This window comes from Numida meleagris, chromosome 4, assembly GCF_002078875.1.
Source record: "Numida meleagris isolate 19003 breed g44 Domestic line chromosome 4, NumMel1.0, whole genome shotgun sequence".
Taxonomy (NCBI): domain Eukaryota; kingdom Metazoa; phylum Chordata; class Aves; order Galliformes; family Numididae; genus Numida; species Numida meleagris.
Window position 1 is genome coordinate 90,793,410 of NC_034412.1, and position 23,400 is coordinate 90,816,809.

Consider the following 23,400-nt stretch of genomic DNA (forward strand, 5'->3'; position numbering starts at 1 on the left):
CACCATGCACCTCCAGAAAAGAAAAAACAAACAAACAAACGTGTCCTAATGGCCAATCTGAGCTTCCTGAGTGCAGTCCGGCAACCTCTTCTTCTACCCTTTGTTACTGTTCCTCACTTGACTTTTCACCGCTACCAAGAAGAATTTGATTCCGTTATTTATTAGGACCTATTTTAACCTATTTATTTAGGTTAGATATTAGGAGGAATCTTTTCATTCAGAGGGTGGTGACGCACTGCAACAGGTTGCCCAAAGAGGTTGTGGATGCCCTGTCCCTGGAGGCATTCAGGGCCAGGCTGGACGTGGCTCTGGGCAGCCTGGTCTGGAGGTTGGCGACCCTGCACTCAGCAGGGGGGTTGAAACTCAATGATCTTTGAGGTCCTTTTCGACCCAGGCCATTCTATGATTCCTCTTCTTCAAGTAGTTTGGTTTTTGGAGACTCTCTGTCCTTGATAATACTGAAAACTGGAGCAGACTGCTCTGAAGTTGAGCCCTCTGCCCTGAGCAGGGGTTAGAGTAGGGGTCTGCAGAAGCCTCTTCCAACCTGAATTATTCCATGATTTTACAGTCAGGCTGGACTCCAGTGGTAAGTTTCTCCTCAAGGGAAGTCAAGTGATGCATTAGGAGGTGTCATCTACTATATCTTGGCACTCCAGATAAAGTTTGAAAATTTCCAACACATGTATTCTTGAGTATCCTTGGCATACTGGAGCAAAGTGAGCAAAACAGCACAGGAACTGCTTTTTGAGCATTTCCTCCACGTGTTCAGTTGACGTGCCTGTCTTAAGAAAGAGGTTGTAAATTGATATTGTGCCACTGCCTTATTTTGAGTTGTTAGTCCATTTTTGGATTCAGTGCTTGTTAGAATAAAATGGTGACTGGAAAACAAAGCTCATGTCAGCCCTTACCAGCAGAGCATTCTTTGGAAGGTAAAGAGCTGGAAGGCAGCATGGTAGAAACAGTGAATCCTATCAGAGCCAGCAGCAAAACACTTAAATGCTGAAATAATTCAGCATCTGCTGAGAGCAAGAACTATCCACATAAAAGACACTAATCTGTCATAGACTTTAAGGCTAGAAGGGATTATGATGATCTTTCACTCTAACCTCCTACATAATTCAGACCGTAAGATATCATTTCACATCAAGCTCTTATCTTCCAAATGAGCTTGAAAAAGGCATCCACTCTTGACTGAAGTATTGACAGTGATGAAGATTCCACCCTATCTCTGGGAGATGATGGTAAGATTAGTTATCCTCACAGTTATGAAAAATACAGTCTATTTCAGTGCTTTGTTTCAGCTTTCATCCACTGGCATTTGTGATGCTTTTTGCTGAATTACATGCTTTTCTACCATAAGGAAGTTTAGCTTCCAAGAGCAATTTTGACCAATGTTCTTACCTTTTACAATGTATGGTCAAAGCCTCAATAGGACTCAGAGGAACTATTTCTGGCTGGGTTGTAGACATTTCAGATAACCTTGACCTTAGCTTGTTTCTGCCAACGGTGATCCTCTGTAGAACTGAGATAATGATACTTCCCTCCCGCTCACAGGTGTTGGCTGGGAAAAAAAGACCATTAACATTTCTCACATGCTATAGTGGGAGGAAAATATTGGGTCACTCGGAGATCAGAGGCTGGATATTGCATCCCAAGGCATGGTTTAGTGCAGCAATCCTATCTACTGGAAACTGAAGTCCTCTCATATTGCTACAAGATATGAGCTGCATTTTCATATATGGATAATGGTACTCTGAATCAAAAGACAGTATCTGAAAGCATTCATGTACAGTTGTAGTTGGATATCTGTGAAAGAGAGAAGATGTCTGGGGACAGTAGTGGATAACTGCTTTCTTTCTAAGGGACACTGGACTAAGGCAATGTAGACAATGTGCTATGAGAAATACTCATAGCAAAACACTTACCAAGATGTAAAAACAGAAGCTCATCTATTTGATTCAGTTCATCTGTCTACTCTAAATGGAGCTTTTATTTGTAATGGAGCCAGTGGTCTCAGTTATCAGCCATACCATTTACGGTCAAAGCCTAGACCAAAATAACTCCCAAGTCCTTCTGATTTTCTATTTTTGTCAATGATCTGCTTAAATGCTGAGGACACTCAGACCAATCTAATTGGCTAAGCATCAGTGGTAGAGGAGTGGATCAGCTCCCTATATTTAAAATGAACATATATGTGATGTCCCTGGGGTGGGAGAGCAGGGGTGCCCTGTGCTGCCAACTGCTGAGTCATGGCTGAAAACCAAGGAAGAGCCATCACTCAGCACAAGGCTGGTGTCTCCCATACTGTTGCTCTGTGATGCTCCAGACGTGAAGTGCTATGTTGAGATGAGTTGAGACAGAAGATGATCTCTCTGTTTTGCCTCCTGTGCTAGGGTCAGCTTTTTTCAGCCCTGGTGACCAAGTCTGGATGCAGCTTTGCTGATGATGGGGAATGACTCAGCGGCATGAGACTTCCCTCAGCCACGTGTCAGGGAGTAGGTCTTTGCTTGTAGATCAAGTAAGTCCTTCAACTGAAATTCGAAGGTTTCTCCTGTTATCCACTGTTTTCTGCTATGCATAAGTGATATAGATGGCTTTAATTTCTAGAGTCCCAAATGCATGTGATGCTGAGCTGATATTTAGGCTAACACCAACAGCCCAGAAATTCACCCCCATTTTCTTTACCTGGAGACTGAAAGACTAATGCATTTGGATCTCTCTTCTTTCCTGTTGACAAGTTATCATAAGCAGAGATGTCTCCAAATCTGCATGACAAAAATCGTTTATCCTCTATGGCAAGAACAGATTTTGAAACAGAAATCTGAGCCTTCTTCCAGATTATTCTGGGTTAAAGGCTTTGGTCAGGTGCCTTAGATAGCTGCTTTATATTATTTGCTGGTTCACAAAGAGTAATTCAGCAGTAACATGCTAAGTCAATAAATTTCCCCTATTCTGTATCTGTTTTTACATAGCAGCTAAAACTGATGAGTCCTGGGATGGAATAATCAGTGGGAAAGAACTGTATGAGAAGCATGTCTGGGAGATTTTGGGGTGGATTGTGCTCAGTGACACTGGGTGCTATCAGCCACGTCTTTGTTTGGAGACTACATGCAGTCTATACAGGATTACTTATGGAAAAACAAAGTCACAGGGCCTGATGCTGGTAGTTTGGCCACAGCTTCCAGCCCAGGCCACAGCTGACCGTGGCAAAAACAACACATTCTTTCATGTTGTTGTGTATTTAATTACATAAACACTGGAGAACTCCAGACTCAGCCCAGATCTCTCTTGAGTAATCATTACAAAGACTGCTTTGGTGAGATTGTATGTAGCTAGAATTGGTTGTTGGTGTTTTCTCCTTTTCCTTTTTTGAAATAGATTTTTCCAAAGACAAACCCTTTGTAAATGAAATTATTATTTCCTTTCAGAAATTTTTGAGGAAAAAATAAAAGGATCTGGCATTTTCCCACTCACCCACCCATCTTGGATTGCATTCAGACATGCTGTGTTCATGACAATATTTTGGCTTTGACAAATGGGAAACTTTTGGATGTCATTGTGGAATATAGGTGTGTTTTGTCTCTTCCTTCTTCTGAGGACATATCCTATGATTTTTTTCTAATGATTTTGTTCTCTTGGGATATTTTTGATATCAGATTAACAATTACTCTGCAGAGTAGTTGAATTATTGGTGTTTGTTACAGGCACTATGCAAACATATTGTTTCTCAGGTTTCTAAAAGCTCTGCTTCTAAAACATGACAAAAAAAAAAAAATCAAAATGGATAATAACCCCTGATCCATGCCATGTAGAAACCCAAGCTCATCTGCAAACTAAGCACCAAGTGCTTATTTTACAGCATGACCTTTCCTGGTGCTTCCCGACTCATCATTCCAATGGCATTAGTGCAGTTGAAACGGAATGGAAATTTTGGTTTCATTTGATTATATGATACTGGGAAAACTCTTGTGGCATTGCTAGTTTGAATTTGATAGTACAAGCTTGATCAATGGGCTGCTTTGTTGCTCTTCACCAACCTGTCATGTAGTTGATGACACAGGAGCTCTAAGCAGCCGTTTCCTCCTTCTCTCGTGTCTCAAAAAGGGAAAAGCATTTGCTTTCTCTAAGAGAAAAAAAAAAAAGCGTTTGTGAAGTTAAGTCTCTTTGGGAACAACTTTGTTTTTAACGCAGCCCTTATTTGTACTGGAGGAGATACATTGCCTTGTGTTATGCAATAGTTAGACAGCATGCAAATCCCAGCTCTTCCTGGAAATGTTGGATTCACCACATTAGCAACTTCCATGCATTTTTCTGGCCTTTCCCATGCAGTGATGGCTGGGTGGCCCAGCAGTCCCTGAAGTCATGGGATGTTCTGGGGGGATGTGTGGTCACCAGGTGAACAGGCTGCACAGAAATAAATAAATAAGTCTGGGCTGTGGATCGAGTTCACATCGCCTGGTGTGACTGGGAAGAGCACAGTGTGCAAAATGATTTTGTTTAAATTTAGCAGGAGTGTTGTGGCTGGAAAAGGCTGATGAGAACCTGGCACCCACCTCCTCACCTCGCACTGTCTCCTCTCACAGTAGGATTGTTGGCCTCCAAACAGAGCATTGCTGGTGTGTAGCCTGAGCAAGCACCCTTTAAATAACATTTTTGCTTCTCTAAACTGTTTTGGTGAGTCAGTTCTTAGCATCCAGAGCAGCCTTTATGTGCCAGTGCTCTAGAGCAATGGAGGAGACTCTGTCCCACCAAGTGGATGATGAACCTGTGTGAGCTGCCCTGGCTGAGCTGTTATCACCTGCATGTGTGTCTTTATACTCCATGGTCCAGGTAAGAGATGAAACCAGTTGGGTTGATCTACATTTTGCTAAACCAGTACCTTCAGATGCTACAAGGGCACTCTGTGATGCACAGAAGCCAATCCTACCTTCACCTTCTCCTTGGTCTCTGCCAGCCCTCTCCGTGGACAGGGCAGGTGGGATCTGGGCTTGTTCTCTCTGTCTGTTCTCATCTTGACATCACTTCCAGGCTTGTCCCTCTCACATCAAACCCTACCATTCATCTGCAGGAATGTGCTGCCTTCAAGATGCTCTAGTGTGACCTTAGGACGCATACCTGCTGCATGGGAAGTGAGCAATGGATGTCACTGTTGACAAGAGCTGAAGACTGTCATCTCCTAACAGCTCTTTCCAGTGCTGCTTTGTTTGCTTTATTTTGGGCAGCAGATTTAATGACCTCTTAAGTTAACATTTCCAGCTGCTTTTTTTTTTTTCAGTTTAATTGGGGAAAAAATAGTGTCTCCTTTAAAAAGTTGACTGTCTGTTTCATGAAGCAAAAACTTGGCTATTTTTTTTGCCTCTGCCCATCTAGTTTGTGTCCACCAGGCTTGACATTTGCTTTCTACCCTCAGTAATCAATTGCAGTGTGTTGCACTCTAAAGAGAGGACTCATTTGGTGTCAGTGCTGCTTAGCTTGAGTTATTAGGTTTGGCAACAGAGATGGACTTCAAACAATCATAGTACTGCTGATATCTTTGGAGGGAAGGGAGAAGGCTTTTCTCCTTTCTGGTTTAAAATGAAAGCAAAATAGTGCCCTTTTCCGTATTTTCCTCGCTGCACAAGACTTTTGCCTAGGTTGCCTGAGGAGAAGACCTCTGTCAAAGCACTTCTACTTACAAATGAAAGCCCTCTGCAATGAGCTTAGGAGGAATTTTCTGGTCACGGGAACGTTTAGATGAGGATATGTGAGCCAGCATTGTGGCTCATCTCTCTTTCTCCTGCCCTCACAGTGACCCCAGCTCAAATCCCAAGCCATACAACCATGCATGGTGTGGCTCATGAATCCTCTTGGCCGTGGAGCTCAGAGCCCATGAAGGTGAGAAGTGAGGCTGGAGCCCCAGGGGTAACCTCTCCTCATGAGGTGGTACCTACCATCAGCAGGTGGACAAAGTTGTGCATCAACCTAGGAGCTGTGTCATGGTGTAATGCTTTGGCATGGTGAAGGACAGCATCAAAAGCTGTCAGCAACCAGGAAGGGGAGAAAGAAAAGGTGACATCTTCCTGAAACGGAGTGTGTTGCAACTGCCTGCAGAGCTGGCTTACAGAGTGATGGGGTGTGTGTGTGGGAAGAGAATCAAACTACCAGAAATACTAAAATTGACTGGCTGGCAGGCTAAAACTTCAGCAGAGGCTGTGATTATACTTGTCACTATCTGTTAACCTTCAAAACAGGTGCTGAGCATTTGAAGTGCCAACACGGTGCTCAGGCTGCAATCTGTGTATGTGGAGAAAGTAGTAACACAAACACAGGCAGGGGGAAGGGGCTGGGGGCATGCCAAGTGGGCACATGGGCTAAAAGGGGATGGCCCTGGGCAGTCAGCATGGAAATGCAAGTGGACTTGGCTGGCTGGGAAAAAGCAGAGAACCTCCCAGAGGAGCTGGGATGGAGCAGGAAACGTCTTCAGCTGATGGCAAACAGTGCTGCAAGGAGGACCCTGGGGAAGGGGCTCTACTTCACTAGGGTGATTTGGCTGCTGAAGATTTCAGGCTAGCTTTATAAAAGCGCTCAGTTTACTGCAGTTCAGCTGGAGGAACCTTGACTCCTGCCAAGATCCTCAATTTTGACTGGCTGTTTGCACTCTCGGTCTAGCTCAGTGTCTTTCTTTAATATATTTCAGCTTGGTAGCTTCTTTTGAAAGTCACAGAAGTGCTGAACTTTCAGTTTTAATAATTTTATTTGGAAAAAATGTCAGTAAGAAGACAATAGCAAAGGGAATAGAAAAAATAATTTTTAAAAACTTTCATTTTTCTTACAGAGAGTATTTACATTACCAAACTTTGTGATGACAAGCATCTTGGGATCTTGCAAGGCTGTATTGTTAAGTAAGTCAACAAGTGGTGTAACGCTTGGCATGGGGAGAAGGTGAGTGAGTGACGTTCAAGGGGAGGAGTGGGCAGGGCTCTGAGGAATACCCAAGGAATGTGAAATAAAAGGCTTTGAAGAAAAATGTCAGGAGTGAAGATCTGAAGATTGTGAGGTGCATAACTGACGATTGGCATGGCTTGCAAAGCAAAAACACTGTCAACACATTTAAAAATCTCCTTGTCTTGTCTAACTATATGTAATTTGTACTGAAATCCAAGCACAAACTGGGATGGAAATGTGCTTAGACTATGTGTGCGAACTAGATAATCTTGTGTCTGAGTTCCACCATGGGATCTCTTTTAATTCAGCCAATAACTCAGGTTCTCCAATTGCTTTTTAAAATTACAGTACACCTGCATTATGCCCTTGTTCCAAATGAGAACAGCTGAGAAATACATCTCATCCAGAAGTGTTTGACGGACCTCCAACAGAAATAGCTGATTGCTGAGAAATTGGCAGCTTTTCTTTAATTGTGGATGAAACTCCAGGCTCAGTATTTTTTTTCTCCTCATGGTGTTTATTTAACAAGCATTGGTTTGGGTGTGAAATTGGCAGGCTGGAAAATACTTCTATCATCGGAGGTGGTGCTGCAGGGTATTGCCTCCATTTGGGGTCTGTTTTTAGTACATTCTGGAATACTGCAAATCATGTGCGACAACCAAGTACCTATAAATAGTCACTTGGCAGCTTATCTTGATCATCTAAGATCTGATGAAAATGTACTTTCATACCTTTGGTTTTCAAGCTGTGCATGTACTTCCTACTCTGTTCTTGAGGTGGGGGAATTTCCACCAAAGGTTAAGGCTTAAACTGAGCAAACCTGCTGATCATTTCTTAGTTCCATGCTGCAAGATAAAGATGGCTATAATATGGATTTCTGAGGAAAACAGTCATGCTCCGTATTCCTTGCTAAACCTGGCTCAGATGCAATGCTATTTCCTGTCTGGAGCTAGGAAAGCACATGCAGCATTTGGGGGAATGCTCTCATTTTCTTTCCTTTTTAAAAAGAGTCAAGAGACACATCTTAGAAGTGAGGAGGTCGGATTTCACTGATGGTGTTGACTATGTTTCCAGTGACTGCAGCAGGAATTTGGATACCTCTCTACATTCCCATGTCCCGATCTGTGAGTTCAACCCCACCCCTCCCAACAGGGACAGTTTTAAAGCAGGACTGGTGGTTTGGAGATTGGAAGTGTGTGCCGAGTATTTCAGAAAGTTCAGGGCAAAACAGGAATTTGTCTCTTCACCAGCAAAGAAATTACATATTAAAAAAAAAAAAAAAAGGAGGAAAAAAAAGATATTTCAGTAATTTACAGAGCCCATGCTTCATGGCTGTTCCTGACTTGGGTAAAGATTAGATGAGGTTGGCTGCTTCTTTTTTACTTTTTCATAGATGCTTTATTTTTTCATTTTGGAGGTTAATTACCTAAGCGTGCATGAAAGTAGAGAGTAAAGAGTATCTCATGTCAACTACAGGTTTCTGCAGCTGCTCTGGACCACTCTGCTTCAAGGCTTGATCCCACTGCTGTAGCATGATACTGACAAAAAACTATTACTGCATCACCAAAGCCAACCACAAATTTACAGATTAGAGCTGGTAATCTTCAATGGACCTCCTCCATCCTTCAAAATTTAATAAGAAATGCTTTTCCAAGGAGCATAAGACTGAATTTTGTGTCACTTCTTCCTAGCCCCCAAGTATTTCTGTTCTGAGTTATTTAAATGAACCTCCAGAAGAGCTTCCTAATCTGCTTTTTTAGTAATCCTGCTGGAAGGTATCTGGACGTACTGATATTAAAGCATTACTCTAGTAGTGACTGTTTTACATTGGTTGATTATGACTAGAGTCTAAAATACTCATTATTTCCCTATGATATGAATACAACCTGTGGTTTTCTCCCTGATGAAGAATGAATATATCTGATGAACACTTCTGATTTCTTCATTATTACTGACTCTTCTGATATTCTTGTTGTTGATGAGCTAATAGAATAGGTAGGGTTACTCTTGTTCCTAATGCATTCAACTTCTTTTTAGTCTTCAGTCCTTCCTTTTAGCTTGTTTGTACTTGATACTGCTTCTTGAAACTGGCCGTCTTGAAACGCTTTGTGTTTTTAACTTATTTTTATGGGAATCATACATAACAATCTCCACCTTTGTTACTGTTAACTTTTACTTCTTGGTTAGAAAATTGTCATCCACAATTTGTAGCAATTCCAGGAAAGTTAGTACTGCTGGAAGGAGAGCATTGATATGCCATTCAAAGTGAAGTTCCTGCTACATTTTCATGTACGTGATAGATAAATGGTTTTGAATCTGCCCCACCTCATTTAGAGGGTGGTTTAACAATTTGGGGTGGGCAGCTATTATAAACTCCCTTTGCACTTTACCCACTTGGACATGATCCATAAGCATTTGCTTTTGAGCTGTCTCTGCTGCAGAAGAAACTAATGCATATTTGGACAGGAAACAACAGCACTGGTCTCTTTTGCACACCTGATCCCCTGCTGAAAGCTTACACTCACTGCTTCCGCTCCAGACACGAATGTAGATGTTTTCTGGGTTTCATTAGCACAAATAGATCAAAAATAGCAAACTGACAATGAGTTTTGAGAGGTATTTCACAATTTTCAATGAGCATTTTAAGCTGTTCTTCACGAGTAATAGCTTGGAACCTGAACTCTGAGTTTCTCTGTCCCTGAAATACTATTATATTCTTTTACCAAATCAAAGTTTAATAACTATATGATGCCTTATTTTTTCAATATTTTCTTTTAAATGTTGTGCATGAGAGAAATAAAACTCCATTGCCATTTAAATGCCACTCCCTGAGCTGTGCTCTTGCAGACCTCGGAGAAAACACGCAGTAAAGAAGGAATCGATAACAAGAATTTCAGAGGGTAATTCATGATTATGTGACTTTTGGATTCATCAGAACCAAGAAAAAACTCCTTCTGTAACCAGAAAAATCACATGAAGAAATTCAAGTGATCCAGACCAGATCATTTTACGTTCTACTTTTAGACATCCATAAGCCAAGGCTCTCACCATCTTTTTGAGTGTATTAATCCAGCAGACTTCATGTGTATGGAAGAATTCCCAGCACTTCAGTGTCAATTTTCATCATTCAGAACTGCTGATCTAGGAGGGGTTGCATAGGATGCCCAGGCCATCCTCGGGGCAGGAGGCACCATGGGGACATTGCTGTCCACAAGGTGATATCTCCCATGTGCCATGCTCAGTGCAAGGGCTGAATGTGACTGAAAGGCAGATATCAAGCTCTGCCAGAGCCTGAAGAAATTCATTTGGGAGTTCCCAAGATGTCACCAAATAATCAGATACTGAAATACAATCCGAGGCTATTTATTTTGTCAGCTAAGAAACTGAAGGCTGGTGTGGGCCAAGTACCTACATGCACAGTGTTTCAAAGAATTAATCATGTCTTCAGATGTGGAGCCTGCTGGTTAGTTTAATTGCCATCCTTTTTTTTTCTTTTCTTTCAGTAGCTAAATGGACCCAGTGACAATGAATCTTATTTCATTTTTAATAGATGAAAGAGAAGCAGGCTTCAAAACAGATAATGAATTTCTTCTAACTCGTCTGAAGACCGAAGAGACATAATTCTGATTGATCAGTTATGGTCTGCCTCTGAGAGGCACCAGATGTGATCCAGATTTTAAATAGATGCTGCTACTGTCAACATTCATTCTCTCCCTCCTGGTGTAACAAAGTGAAGTCCATCTGTCTGGAGTTGTGTACTTTTTTTTAGTGGTAATAACAGTTAACATCAACAATAAGCTTTGTCTCATTAGTATCACATAATCCCTACTACCAAGTCCCCAGTCTCTGGTCCCCATATTATCTGCCATGGAAAAAATAAAGACCACAGCAGGAGCTAAGAAGGTCAGTGCATTCTCAGGGTAGTCAGCTGTAGTAAATTCAATTCTGACAAGAGAAGGCTTGCAAATGTCTAGGGAATTAAGGGATCATCTATAATTTCATATGTTGAGTGGGAAAGTGTCCTTCCAAACATTTATTAATTACAGATGAGGATGCGTATGGTGGTCGTCCTTGGAGACCTTTCATCTGAAAGCAAGAAAAATAGGCTTAGTTCTTTGCTGTTGCTTCCAAAGAAGAAAAATACTAACATTAGCATTTGGCCTTGCAATAGTTTCCATCAGTGTTCTTTTTCTCCCAGTTTTTTTTTTGCTTTCTTAGCAACCGATGACAGTCACCCAATCTGAAACTCCTTGCACAGAAGTTTTCCACTTTAATCAATAGGGAGGAATTCCCCTGGCTTTAGTCTGGCGCTGTGCCACCTCTCCAGGGTTTGCAGCCCTTAAGAAGTAGCAAGAAAAGAAGGATAGACTAAATAATTTTGGATTTAGAGCTGAATCTTTCACCTGAAGATCTTGAAGCACTTTAGAAACCTTAATTACTACCCTTTGAGGTCTATGCTGTTCTTTCTGTTTTACAGCTGAGGAAATTAAAGCTCAGGGAGGTTTGAAGCTAACTTCATCCAAGCTGGGCAGCTGAAGGTAAGCTCTTACATCCATATTTTACTCCCTTAGGAGGAAATCTTTGGCACTTTCAAACTCACTTTTGCACCAAGTTTTTGAAAACTTAAGCTTTTAGCTTACCTAAGAGCTCGGCAAAAGTCAACAGGATTGCTGACATGATCATTCAATTGCCTTAAAAAAAGTCAGAGTTAAAGCTTATTTATTTCCCTTTGTGAAACCAAGGCTGAGGAGGGGAAATGAACAATAAATCCATCATGGAGGATAAATACTCAGGGAGAAAAAGACATACGTAATTAAAAGAATAAACCTCCCATGAGAACGTGTTGATCTCAGTTTAGCATGAATTAGTGTGGACTGGAAATTCAGAAGTTTATCACCACCAGAGGACTGAAATTTGGAGAAAATGAGGAATGATTCTGAGGGAAAATACCATTGTTTGAGTCGAGATGGAGTGGGAGCAGAGTCCAGGAGGGCTGAGGGGATGGATGGAGCACCAGCACCTCTGGACTGGATTTGGTGATCAGAATTGCAAACCAGTTCCCCAGCCACCCTGGGCACACACAAATGCTGAGACAAAGTAGCCTTCTTCACTGCAGGGCCCCTGGGTATTTCTTGTTTAGGCTTTAGGTCATTTGGGTTGAAAAATGCTATTGCTGCCATAAGAAAAAAAATGAATACCTGGTGATATCAAATAGTGCTCTCCTTTTTAAACTTGCAGTGCCTCATATGCCAGATTGCAGCTATTGTATGAAGAATTTTCAGTTCCTTTTTGTGTCTGGCAGCTGATTGAAAGTTCATATTATTTATGGCATAAAACAGCAGTGTACTTTTGAGCTTGAGGAAGCTGGGAAAGTGCAGCGGGTGTCAATCAATTAAGCTATTCAACTTATTTATGAAACAAGACAAAACAATGTCTAGGATATGAATTCCCATCTCAATAGGATCCTCCCTGATATAAAATGTCAGCGCTGAAAAAGGGTCAGCTCATGACCCTTGAATATTCTTTTAAACTATTTGCAAATCAATACCTCTTCTCTGGGTTTGTTCAGGGACCATCATTCCCTTTTATTATAAGTCACGGGGCACAGACTGCTTATCAGTGAGCATGGAGACAGATCACTGCACTAAAGGAACAGCTGGCTTTGGAGACCAGCCCTGACTCTCATTTATAGGGGAGGCTCAGTTCACACTACTCCAGCAGTGTTTCAAAGTTATTATAATCATGCTTTTTACTGACACTCAGGCTCCTTTATATGTGCTGAAAGAGGGAAGAAGTCCTTCAGCATGTGAGCAGCTGGGACTGTCTCCCTTTTGCTATATCAGCCATGAGTGTCATCACCCATTTTTTCTTCCACGTGCTCTGTGTCAAGAGGTCCTTCTGCATCCCTGGGTATCTGGATTTGGGTTTTGTGATCATCTCCCCCTCCTAACTGCATTGTTGACAATAACCTGTTGGGTACAGGTAGGGCTTGAGCAGATGGCCTGATCCTGAGCTGAGCATCTGTCTTGTTAAGCTGTCTAAAAAGGCATCATCTTTACAAATCCCACTCCTAATCTCATTGCCCACTGTGTGACCCGTGGGGGTTTCAGGTCAGTACCAAAGAGGGGAGGAGGAGGAGCACAATAGCAGCTGGGCACCCAAAGAGCCTGGGCAGGAGACGTAGATGCCCCCAGTGCAATGCATCTCGGCCAGGTGCCGAGGATGGGCCGATCTCTCATGGCAGGGATGTAGGAATGGACTCTGCTCCTGGCTGAGCCAAAGGGCCTACCTTGAGCTCCCCTGCAGGGAGGATGTCCCCAGAAAGAATCCTTGGAATGACTGTTCAGGCCTTCAGATAAATGTGTCTAAGGGACCTCCCACTGCATCTCCTTGTGGCATCTTAACACGTGGCATCATCCTGGTGCCTTTCAGCAATGCTTGGGCAAGCTCATGTCCTGGCTGGTCAGCTGGGAACACAACACCAGAAGAAATGCTCAGCTATCTGCTGATTTATAGAAGAAAAAAAAATAAAGAGAGCTTTTTACAAAAGGAAGGTGAAGAAGGCAGCAGTTTGCAAGACAGAGAGTCATTCACATCAGTGATCCTATCTACTGGCAACATGGTGTTCCTCAGAGGAAACTGGTAGACTCATGTTTTGGTGAGAAGGCCAAGAATGAGGTACATCCATGAAACACCTGTGAGAGATGGACTCCTCTCGTTTTCCCCTTGATGAACGTGGAGGGAGGTATTTGGTAGCGGTAATAACCTGGGAAAAAAGTGAAGAATTTCCAAGAAATTTTAAACTTGCGCAGTGTATAGACCTGGAAATAGTATTAAATTGAGGCCCAATCCTTCCAGCTAGGGACCGATTTTAAGGTAGATCTGAATTCCACAGATTTATAAGGGACTAACCCTAAACTTTAAGCCCAAATATAAACCAAAAATTGGAGCAGGCTTGGATGGGGATTTTTTAGAACAAAAGAAATGCAGTTGGCTATTAGAGCTCTTTGGTATTTTTCCTCACAAAATTCAGAGGAATTCTTTAAAATAAATCATGAGAACTGTATTAAATTCTTTAAGGTAACTAATTACAGAAATAGTCCCCTATTTTTCAAGTCTCAAACTCTTTCTTTAAAATAAATTTTTAAAAAGTCAAGGTACTAACCTTACTTTTTATTTCAACCCATTTCAGTACCTGAAACAGTGAGTCGTTCTGATTTCAATTCAGAGTTTGCATTGCTGGAAAAAAATGTATCAGTGAAAGCAACCTTCACATCTCTAAAAGAAAACTTGGACACTGCTCCATCTGGGCACTTGTTTACACTCACACATTCTGGTGCTGGCCTGTGCTGATGTCTGCTAAGGTACGAATATGAAACATGAAACAGAAGCCCCAAAAAAGCATCTTGTTGCTTTTTTAAAAGTTTACCTCTAATTAGAATATCTTGGAAAAACTGCTGTTCTTGTGGATCTAAGCTGTGCAAGAATTTCTGCATCAATGGAAAAAGATCAAAAGGAAAATTCGTCTTTAGGCGTAAGCTGGACTGTAAAACATATTTTATTTACTATAGAGAGACACTCTCCCATCTTCAAGGCAGTGGGCCAAATTTTCAGTTCAAACCATCATCTAGTCAGGTTTTTAGGGACATTCTTAACTTTAAGTGCGTGTGGAGTGCGGTAAATTGTCATTCAAAAGACTGTTCGCTGATGCAGCTTAACTTTGATGTGCATGGGGGTAGGTGCTGCAGAAATAATGTTTACCCCTAAAATTGTTAGGATCAAAATAAACACCAAACGGCTCACTTGCTAACAATTTCCAGTTAAGGTGAAGTTAAAGAATAGTAAGAAAAAAATGTATGATTTCTAATTATAGGCATGAAAGCAATATATTTAAGGTGGCATTAACTGGAAAATTTTATGAACATTATGAACAATGGAATATGTGCATGGAGAACATAAATCTCCAGTCAGCCCGGCATTTGTTATTAATAGATCTTTTGCTGCTCAGTATTTCTTAGAAATAGATTTGGAGTTGGAAGTTCATCATCATGTAGCTATATAAAAAAAAAAAAGCTGATGAATCGCAGTTGCTTCCCTCTAAATAAAGAGCAGCTAACCAAGAACCATCTGTTGGTGTATGATTACCAACTTTCTTTTTGTCTTTCAAAACAGCCTGAGAAATCAAGGGCACTGTGAGTAAAGCGGAGAGCACGCACACACGGTGGCCAGCCCAAGAAGATCGGGTCAGATCCTCAGATTAGTGCTTTTCTCTCTTGATGCACTAATTTCAGACTGATGGTTTTCATCTGGTGTGCTCGTGTATTTCAAACCCATGCTAAACTCTAAAGGGGTCATTCTGCAGAAAACGTGGCTAATATTAGTACAGTTGAGACTTGCAAAACAAAACTTTTTTCTAAAAGGGGAAAATCCTTAAGTCCTCTCTCAGTTTGTGAAACCAACAGAATAATATTAATTCATTTTTTCCCCCTGCTACTGAATAGTAAAAAGCCTGGGATACCCTGGGAAAGCATATTCTTAATGGTTTTCTTAAGGCTGAATGCCCTACTAGCAGTAGGAAAGACAAAGCAGTGAGATCTAAGGCCTCTGAGTCTCTAGAAAATGGCATAGGTTTTTATGCTGGAAAAATGAGGGATTTATTCCTTTTCTCGGTCAGATGAGCTCAGGGTCAATGTACAATTTCTCTTTTTGTTTCTATTCCAGTGACCATCAATTTTGGGGTGTTTTATTTCCCCAAACCCCATCTGACTGGTACAACTCACCGCATCTGGCTCTTTGTTGCTGAAAGCGCTTTGCACGGCCATGTACCCACAGCTCATATAAATCCCAGCAGCCCACATGCCCCTTTGTGAAGAAATGGAGAGAGAGACAGTAATAGATTTGCCAGTGAAAACCTGTTCCCGCCGTAGACAAAATTCTGTTATATTTTTTACAGCCCCCCCAACTCCTGCCCTTGCCTCCATCCTCGACTGTCCCTCATCTCCTCCAGCTGCTCCCATGCCCCAAACATCCTTACCCTGGGCTCCCCTGCTGCATTCCCCCTTGTCCCTCAATCCATGCTTTCCACCGCTGGCCCAGTGGCTAAGAGCAGGTGGAAAGGCAGGTGATAATATCAATATTTATGTGCTGGTGGCAACTGTTGGAATTGTTCCCCTAAAAATAATAAGATAATAAATACATCCAACCCCAAAATGCGTGTACAAATCCACAAAGAGATATCTTCCCTTTGCGTGGCCACCAAAACAAGAAGTCTCTATGTATAATCATTAATAAACCCCAGGTGCATGAAATTAAGCAGATCTGAAGTTGGCAGGATTGGAGCCTTGGTGTTTCTAGAGGAGGCTCACAATGTGAAGCCAGAGAGTAATAGCTGCCCTATAACTACGCAAGTGAAGCAGTTGTTTACGTATACATCTTGTCAGTTTGATGTGCTGGTTTCTGACTCTTGTCAAGTGTAAATGGGAATACTCCCACTGAAGTTTCTATTTTTTTACCTATTATACTGATGCACATGTTAGACTTGCACCAGCCTGTAAGGAAATACAACAATGTATAAGCAGCTCTAATAAGCAGCATCCCATTGCACGCCTGGAAAGTCTTTAAGACTCATTAAGCAGTCAGCAAAACAGACACATTTGTCTACCATTAAATTGAAAATACTGAGAGAGGACCTGTGCATGGCTGTGATTTGTGAGGGAGTGCATTAGCAAGAACAGCCACAGTCTGCTTAGCAGTTGGGTATGAGTTAAAGCAGGAACTGGAGTGAGAGGAACTATTCTAAACAAATCAGCTCTATTAATACTCTGAAAGTACATTTAAAAGCAGCAGCACATACAGCCATCTTTGACTCCTCCAGAAGGAAGTTGCCGTTTGTAGCAGAGCTGCTGTTGCTTTAATTTGACACTCAATATGTGTTTTCCCCACAGTATTAGATATCTTGGGCTCTATCCAGGACACATTTGGGAATGAACTGAGCCCTATAGTCCCTACGCAACGATGAAATTTACTATTTAAATTGATGCGTATCTTTGGTGACTCAAATAAACATGAGGAACATTAATTAGGGCTGCTTACTGCATTTAGCTTGCATTCACACAACATGATATGAAGCTGCTGTGTCCGGCTGGTTCAGCTAGGGTCACAGGGGATGAGACAGGCAGCAACAAGGGCCTGTAAAACAAACCAGCCCCACTCATCTGCTGCCTGGGCTGACTGCAGGTAGCTCCAGGATGGCTTTGGGAAGCTCCTTGGAGTCTACATGAATTTGAATTACTAAGGCTTAAACAAAAAAAAAATCCTTTCCATGATAAAAGATTGGATGGAGCCCTGGGCAGCTTGACCCAGTGAGTGGCAGCCCTGCCCACGGCAGGGGTTGGAGCTCAATGATCTTTAAGGTCCCTTCCAACCCACACCATTCTAGGATTAGGTTTGGGATCACTTAGAGATGTGTCAGCAGGGGAACGCTTCTGTGATATTATAACAGATGTTTTTGTGCACCAGACGTACGTGTAAGTGAGTATTAAAAATGCATCTTCATATTAGTTAAAAATCAGATTTTCATCTAGGAAGTTTGGAAGAGTGGACTGTGAGGCCTTTCTTGACTTCTGCTTTCAGTCCTGTTTGTGGTGTCTAATTAAGGAAATGTTCCTTTCTATAGCTGTTTTGATTTAGACTGGATATGAGAAAAAAGTTTTTCACAATAAGGGTAGTGAAACACTGGAATGGTTTGCCCAGACAGGTGGTGGATGCCACCTCCCTGGAGATACTCAAGGTCAGGCTGGATGGGGCTCTGAGCACTTGATGAAGCTGTAGGCATCCCTGTTCATTGCAGGGGAAATGGACTAGATGACCTTTAAGGGTTCCTTCCAACTCAAGTGGTTCCATGATTCTATGTTGTCCTCCAGGTACACTGAAGTGAAACACCCTGGGCTGCTGGTTCTGAAATCAGAACAGCTTTCCCTTCCCACAGGTTCATAAGGCCAAGACCTTGTAATCCCAGAGAGGAAGGATTTGAGGGAGGCACATGCTAGGATGTAGGTAACGCATAAAAAAAGTGCTCAGCCAGTAGAGACAGCATGTATCAATGCAATTGCAAGAATTTTGTAAATTATTTGGTATCTGATGCCAACAAGAAAAGCTACTTGGTGAGATCAAGTCAGGTTTTAGGAGATTCATTCTTGTTTTCACCAAGTCCAACCTGGACACACAACGTCACTGATGTCCTACCTGTACTGGGGTGGTGATTAGCTTTTCTTGGTGTCCTACCTGGACAGGAGTTGTGGTCAGCTCTTTGTCTGAAGTTTTTTGGGGGTAGAGTCACAGGAACAGGGACGGGAGTCCCAAATCATTCCACAGATATTTCTGCCTACTGCTGGTACAGAAGAATATAGGGATTTTCTTGCAGGAGGTGCAGTGCTGTGCATCACTGAGAGAACAGGTAAGGCTGTGACCACCTCTTGTTATCTTCAGAAAGAAAAATGTGCATGAACTTCTTTTTGGCAGGGACTGGTGGGACAGATTAAACCCTCCCTGTGCTTCTGTTCAGTTTATCCTTACTGCGCAATTGCTTTTGCTTATGTGAGATGTTTTTGCCAAAGGAACTTTAATTTTACCAGGGCCACATTAATTCACTGCAGACCTTCTAGAGGTGGTTTTGGGAGGTGCCGGTTCCTGTGTTCAGCAGGAAGTGGGGAGCACCGACCGCTTCCTTTTAAACTTGCCTCAGTGGCTCTGCAAATGCAAATGCTTATCTCCGCTGAGAAATAAGATTAAATAAGGCTCTAGCTGACTCTAAAGTGTCCAACAGACTTTGAAACTGAGGGCAGATTGCCCTGACTTCCCCTCACTAAGAGGGGGCTGAGATCATAGAATGATAGAATCATAGAATGGCTTGGGTTGAAAAGGACCTCAAAGATCATTGAGTCTCAACCCCCCTGCCAAGTGCACGGTCGCCAACCACTAGACCAGGCTGCCCAGAGCCACATCCTGTCTGGCCTTGAATACCTCCAGGGACGGGGCATCCACAACCTCCCTGGGCAACCTGTTCCAGTACGTCACCACCCTCTGTGAGAAAAACTTCCTCCTAATATCTAACCTAAATCTCCCCTGTCTCAGCTTAAAACCATTCCCCCTTGTCCTATCGCTATCCACCCTCACAAACAATCAATCCCCCTCCTGTTTATACACTCCCTTCAAGTATTGGAAGGCCACAATGAGGTCTCCCTGGAGCCTTCTCTTCTCCAAACTAAACAAGCCCTGTTCCCTCAACCTTTCCTCATAGGAGAGGTGCTCCAGCCCTCTGATCATCTTGGTCGCCCTCCTCTGCACTCGTTCCAACAGCTCCACGTCCTTCTTGTGCTGGGGGCCCCAGGCCTGGATGCAGTACTCCAGATGGGGCCTCACAAGAGCTGAGTAGAGGGGGACCACCACCTCCCTCTCCCTGCTGACCACTCCTCTTTTAATGCAGCCCAGAACATAGTTGGCCGTCCGGGCTGCCAACGCACACTGCTGGCTCATGTCCAGATGTTTCTGTTCTGCCCCATTCTCCTCCCTCTGGGTGCTGGTGGAAGTGAGGAATGGGAAAGAAAGAGCCCACAGTTTCCCACCAATTGCTATCACAGCATGTCAGCTACATGGGATGTGGATAACACAATTTCATCTGTCATGTCCCTGGTATGTCCTAAATTTGGGGCATAGCCCTACCTGTGGGTGATGTAGGTGCTACGTGATTGATGAAGACTTGTGTTGCCTCCATTTGAGCAAGACCCCACATCCTGGCAGGTTTGTTTGGCTTGGGTGGAAAGAAGGAACTGCATTCATGGGTGGTAGGTGCTTGAGTCAGGCTACAAAGCCCATGGTAGAAGAGCCACCTCTACCCTCTACTGATAGCCAGAGGGTAGGATAAGGATAGGAGAGTCCCAGAAGAATCATTTAAAAAAAGAGAATGAGGTCACATTACTGAGGATGAGATCAAGGAATAAAATAAGCATGTAGGGCAGAAAGGTTGCTGTGCTAAATGAATTACAACCACTGAGGAGTGTTAGGAAACAAGGAGAAAGGTGCTATAAATACAGTAAAGACAGCAGCGGGCATAAACCCATTACCTAATGAGGAACAGGAGAAGTACAGATGACCTAGAGAAGACCGACATATTTAATGACTTTTGGCTTTAGTTTTTTCCAACAACAAAAAAAGTTTCTTTGTGATATAAAATAGGCATGACACAAGACTAAAGAAGAAAACAACAGACAAGGGAGAACATACTTAAACTGAATATATTCCACAGAGAGTACAAAGAAAGGCAGGGTGCAGGGGTGCAGATATTATCTCTGTCTTCAGAGAACAGAAAGGGTGTACCTGGGGTTATGCAGAGCAGTCAGCCTCAGCGCCCAATGACAAAGGCATTGAAATAAAGAAAAAAAAAAAAAAAGAAAACAATATATCTGTACATACCTAGAGATCAATATGATTATAACTCAGCTGGATTTACCACGGAGTGACTATTGGCATTATACATCCCATTTTACATCAGAGAACAATGAGATTTTGTCTCCTTTGTCTGTAAACAGCTTGAGTCCTGGGCTGGCCCGTGCTTTGTGTCTGCAACCAGCACCATCATTAGATCCTTAGATGCCTCCAGATGCATCTGGAGATGAGTGTTCCCATGTGGAAGGTACTGGATGCACCCACATGAAGGACATCATTGTGGGGTGCTTCCAATCTGCTGCAAGCTGTGCGAGGGAGCAGCAGAGGACTGCTAGGTTGGATTTGTCTTGCTTTTAAGCATGGTAATTTTTCAAAATACTGAAAAAGTAAAGGAATGCTGAAAGCCATTGCTGACTTTCTGAGTGGCATTTTGTAGGCAATAGGAGGTGAAAAGAAACAAGGGAGAGGGGTAGCTCTCATAATAAAGGAGATAATAAAGGAAAAGGAGATGCATTTTAGAATTCCCACTTGCAATCCTAGCCCTTTCTCCATCTGTGCTACTAATCCTACCATCAGTCTTATATATGGATCTTAAAAATATTCAAAACATTTTCAGATTTTATTCCAGAGACATGGTGCTGTTCAGGGATTATGCAACAGGAGACACCACTGAAAGACAAGATTCTGCACATTTAATCCCATGTAGAATTGAAGTGCTCGTGACACACTGTGCACATGACCGCATATATGAGTTTCATGTGTTGTAAAAGCTTTGGTGTACTGATCACAACCTGCTGTATTCAGCTTATGGGCTGGTGTTACTCTACTATTATGTGGTCTAAGAAAGGGAAAAGAGAGAGGCAAGCCTCTAAGGGCAGTGACCCTTTCTTTATTTAAACCTGAACAGAAGGAGGGTCTTTACTTCCAAGAACTCATTTTTTTCTTTCTTCTTGCCTCACAATGAGGGCTGCAAAAGAATGGGTCCTTGGATCTAACAAGGTTGATCATCAAGGAGAGCTCTGTGCTTTCTGAATCTCAGGGCTGTGAAAAAGATTTAGTGCTTCGCTGAGCCAACCTTTGGAAGCAGAAGTTATGAAAGCCCAATTTAAAGGCTGATTTTAAAACTAATTCTGCAGAGATGCTTTCTGCTCTTCCCAAACCAACGCTACACAAACCACTCTATGCATTCATCTCCTGAGGAGCCAAATAATGCCCAATATTTCCCATATGATTGCAGCAGATCCCTTCAGCAGTCAGTGGTGGGTCCAAGGTTAATGTTTCACATTGAAGGGAGGAGAAATACAGTGGCACTAAATTATGGTCATTATAATACTAGGGTTAAAACCAGTGTTACTGCAGAGAGGTCCTGCTGGGAATTCTTCTCTCAGGAGGGTGCTAAGTAGAACAGCCTGCCGGAAAGGACAGCATTAAGAAATATAAATAACTGCATATAGGAGGACAGGATGTGCTTCAAAGGAACAAGCAATGAAAAGGTAGGGTGTGAAATTGGTGTGAGAATATGTTCCATTAGCCTTGGTGATTGTATTTATTAGTTTTAATTTTTAAAGTTTACCCTCTGCCAATACCCTGACTCCTACTGATCCCTCTGGAAGAAACAAGGTGATACTGGTTCACATCAGGCTATAGCAGTGTCTGTCCTCTGGTCTGCCCACCACCAGTGAAAATGGACACTGCAATGGGATGCCAAATATGTTGTAAGCTCCACCAAAATGTTGCAGCATTGGTGCTAGCACTGCAGGAAATGCCCAGAAGATTGGGCCTTCTTTGATGTGGGCCATGCTTGGTGGTGGCCCACTGTCCTAGGATTGATGTCCCCCAAATACTCTCCTCCTCTTAGTATTTTTCTTATGTTTAGCTATACCTCACCACTCAGAGAGCTGGTGTAGTCACCATCCCTGGAGATTTTCAAGAAAAGGATAAGATATCACAATGAGTGACATGGTTTAGTGGGCATGGTGATGATGAGTTAATGGTTAGACTAGATGATCTTAATGGACTTTCCCAACCTTAATGATTCTATGATTCTGTACTTCACAAGTCTCATCTTCCCACTTCCATGTGGTGTCTCTAACTCCACTCCATGAAGAGAAAGGATGAAGCTGATCCCATGTAGGAGCCATCTCCACTCTAATGCTTGGTGCCCACTGACCCCAAAAGCCAAGGGCAGGAGCCTAGTTTCACATCCTTCTGGGCCCTCTTAACAGCACAGCTCCTCCCATTGCTACTTGCATAGAGATGAAGCAAAGCAGGGGGTCTATAGGAGCTGTCAGCACTGTATATACATCGACACTAATGATGTCAGATGGGCACTGGGAAGCAGTTTTGGTGGAGGCTGCAATAACACACACCTCCTCAGAGAGGTCAGCGGTACACGGGGCTTGACCTCACATTCCTTGTGCATCCCCGACCCCCAATGAAGTCAATCAGACCTATTCTGTGGCACCATTAACTTAGAAGATTTATGTGCTTTGGGCAGTGGGAGGAGAACTTGATTTCATTTCCAGCATAGTTTTTGCTTTCCTACCCACACTCATGTTAATGCCAACAGACGTGAATTCAACTCAAGTAGCCAGGGAAACAGCGGAACCCTGACTCTGTTCCCAAGCAGATGTGAACCACTGGCTTGTTATTTAACTAAGTTGTTGACAGCTAATGGTCTAATTGGGGGAGCAATTGATTTTGGATGACATTTTAAAACTGCAAAGTCAGCTTAACAATTTATAACTGCACTGGTGGTTTATTGCTTTGGCAGAATTAAATGGATTGATTGGTCATAAACTTCCATTGGTTTCTTGTTCCCATGAACCATGTTTAATGCTTTTTATTGATCTATCATTTTCTGAAAATATAAGCTTTCTTCAAAAAAGAAAGCCCTACAGCCTGGATGTTATAAAGAAAGGTATTCTGTAGTGCACATATACAATTACAATTACAAGAAATGCTGGTTCTCACCACTCTGAGCCTATTTTTGGATAATATTGTTTTGGATAGTGCTAAATGTATGCAGTTTAT

The 23,400-nt window shown here is 42.5% G+C and overlaps 1 long non-coding RNA gene across 2 annotated transcripts in view; it reads left to right on the forward strand.

Annotated features, from left to right (window-relative positions):
* The window catches only part of LOC110398674, a 29,119-nt gene extending 12,310 nt beyond the window's left edge, over nucleotides 1-16,809 (forward strand). The window contains exons 6-12 of one of the 2 annotated variants that reach the window (XR_002438547.1): nucleotides 2,394-2,518; nucleotides 3,429-4,830; nucleotides 5,789-5,874; nucleotides 6,815-8,048; nucleotides 11,402-11,462; nucleotides 14,117-14,288; nucleotides 15,646-16,809. This is a non-coding gene — a long non-coding RNA (uncharacterized LOC110398674). Of the gene's footprint in view, nucleotides 1-2,393; nucleotides 2,519-3,428; nucleotides 8,049-11,401; nucleotides 11,463-14,116; nucleotides 14,289-15,645 lie in introns of both variants that reach the window. The other variant, XR_002438546.1, reaches the window with a different exon arrangement.